The sequence below is a fragment of the Microtus ochrogaster genome, chromosome 8, assembly GCF_000317375.1.
Source record: "Microtus ochrogaster isolate Prairie Vole_2 chromosome 8, MicOch1.0, whole genome shotgun sequence".
Classification (NCBI taxonomy): Eukaryota; Metazoa; Chordata; class Mammalia; order Rodentia; family Cricetidae; genus Microtus; species Microtus ochrogaster.
Genome location: NC_022015.1, coordinates 56,737,419 through 56,740,395, shown reverse-complemented (window position 1 = coordinate 56,740,395; position 2,977 = coordinate 56,737,419).

The window sequence follows — 2,977 nt, the reverse complement described above, 5'->3', positions numbered from 1 at the left end:
AACTGTGCAGCTGCTTGGGAAATTTCATGACCACAGTTCAAGCCTGCAATCTGGGAATTGGCAGGGAAAGTTTCTTCTGAGGGCAGCAAAAGAGAATTGTTCCACCACGGCCTACTCTGAGCTCTTGGCTGAGTCTTTGTTGTTTCTGGCCTATACAGCGTTCCCCACAATGCTGACTTGATTTTTACCTGATATGCCCCTTGTGTATATACCTGTGGTGATATTTTGTTTGTGTTTTAAGGAATTAAGCTTGCCTGAAGATTAGAGTGCAGAGCTAAGCCACTAGAAGCTGGGTGGTAGTGTTGGTGCACACCTTTAATCCCAGCACTAGGGTGGTAGAGAAGGGAGTGATATGGCTGGGTGGAGAGAAGAATTCAAGGCTGGAGGAGACAGGAGCTCAGTACAGTCTGAGGAAGGATCACCCTTTTGGTCTGAGCATTGGTAGTGGTAAGAACTCTAGTGACTGGCCAGTCTGCTTCTCTGATCCTTCAGCTTTCATCCCCTGATAGCTGACTCCAAGTTTTTGTTATTAAGAACAATTAGAACTTGTTCTACATATACCTGCCTCTCAAGATGTCCCTTTTATGAGGACATGAGTCCTATTAGACTAGAGATGAACTTACTCAGTAGAATCTAATGATAGTATCTGCAACCACTCTATTCCAAAGGTCCTAGGGGTAGGGATAGCAACGTGCAAATTTTGAGAGGCCACAAGCCAACCTCTGACAATGGTGTCTTAGTTAGGGTTTTAATGCTGTGAAGAGACACCATGACCATGGCAACTCTTACAAAGGAAAACATTTAATTGGGGCTGACTTACTGTTTCAGGGGTTCAGTTCGTTATCATGGTGGGAAGCATGGCCGAGTGCAGGATAACATGGTGTTGGAAGAAGGGCTGAGAGCTCTACATCTTGAACCATAGGCAGCAGACAAAGAATGAGACACACATCCTCCAACAAGGCTATGCCTCTTCCAGCAAGGCTACACCTCCTAATAGTGCTACTCCCTGTTTATATTCAAACTACCACAAATGGTAAATCACCCGGTTCCAATTTCCATGTTAATAAAGCAATAACAGCGCAGCCCACTGTCTGAGGTTGTGATACACTGAAATGAATTAATATAGCCCAGGCATAGAGTCAGGACCCAGCCCAGGTCAGACAGCCCTGCCAGAAGCTGGTGTTTTGGGTTGTGTCTGTGTTTGTCTCCTTCATTTACCTGTTGTGAGGGGGGATTGTGCATAGTCGAATACACAGTGGTATTCGATCCCATATGATAGAACATATAACGATGTCCTCCCTGAGCCGTCACTTTTGAACTGATTGATTAAACTAACCCTGAAGTGGGCGATAGTGGGGCTGGGATTGAAAGACTGCCTGCATTTGGGCGATAGTGCATTCGGGTAGATTATGCTTCCAGCGCATTCATGAAGTTAGATCCCAAAGGCTCTCCCTGCAAGGAATTGGAAAGCTGTCTTTTTTCTTGTCTCTTCCCCAAGGTTTCCTGCTTTGTGAGAAAGCCTGGGGATTTGGTATTCTGCATGCAAATGTCATTGTCTTGAGATATTCCGAGCATCTCGCCTGGGCCGTTTACCTTGAGTTACTAGAAGCATTGAATGCCATGGTCCTGCAGTTCTCTACTCAGTTGTAATATTATCTGCACAAGGCAGGGAAACAGATGGAAGCACACTATGCTATTGCCCCTCAGAGGCCCAAGTGGGCCAATGGCAATCTTTAAATCTGGGTGCCAGATTAATAACACGCTTTGGGTGACTTTGAATATGAATTATTCAGAAGAGATGTTGTTTTCACCTCTGCAACTTTACATGACTTCCAAGTTAATAGAAAGTTTTTCTTTGCTTTGCCTGAGAATTAGGCGGAACGGAGCCCAGCAGAGACCAATTCATCAGTATGAGAGCTACTCAGATGGTCCAGATAGCAGCTAATGATGGGGAAAGTGGCTTAGTTATTCTACAGAAAGCATGGACTGGGCAACCATGAGCCGTCACTCGTTCAGTACACATGAGGCACACGCTGGTTCTAGACCTTGTGCTGTCTTTCTCCACCTCTCGTTCCAGCCATTAGTGAGGTCATCTCTGAGGGGAGTCCAAGTGTCTGGATGAGAAAGTACTTGCACAGCGCACAGTGGGTTCAGCATCCAGCTTTGGCAGGGTTACTGTCTGGTTTCTTGAGATCAACAAGTCTTATTATTTCCCTCATACTCCCCTTCCTCTTTTCAACAAAACTGTTGATATATGGTTGTGATCTTTGAGGTGCTTTCTCTGCAACCTCTTCTTCCATAACAGAACAGTTTCTACAGCTCTGGACCCTGAGTCTTCTCTCTCTAGACTAGTTTCTTTCACTCTCAGTTTCTGACACCCACCAGTTAATGACTTGCTTGGAGCTCGGTGTCAAGTTCTCTGTGTTCTTCATAGGACTGTCTCAGATGGGACTTGAAACTTGAAAGACCCTGACTGTACCACAGGAAAGTCTTTTGAAACACAGAGTGGGTAGGGTTGCCTCTGTTCTCAGTTCTGAGAGATATCTTAGTAGCTCTGGAAAGAAGTCTTTCCATGTGTAAGATCAAAGGCCATCATTTTGCACGTGAGTGTTTGCTAAGTTTGAAATAAAATAAACTAAGAGAGAAGTATAACCTGGAGCCTGCCAGGAGGACCAGGGTCTTTGGTAGTAGACAGAAACACGTATGTGGGCTGAAATATGTCAGCCAGCCTCTCATTCTTGTGTGGATGCTTTAAAGTGGTACCCAAGACGTCAAGTAAGCCACTAACTGACTGGTGGTGCAAACACGTAAGTTAGTGTGTGGTTTGGGTTCATTTTAGAAGAAAGCTCTGTTAGGATGGAGTGATCTAGGTCACTTGGCTCAATGTCACGCCCACCTCGACCAGCAAGGAAGACACAACACCTGGAGCTCTTCCTGCAGCAGTTTATTCAGGACTTTATTCACAGCAATCTTTCTC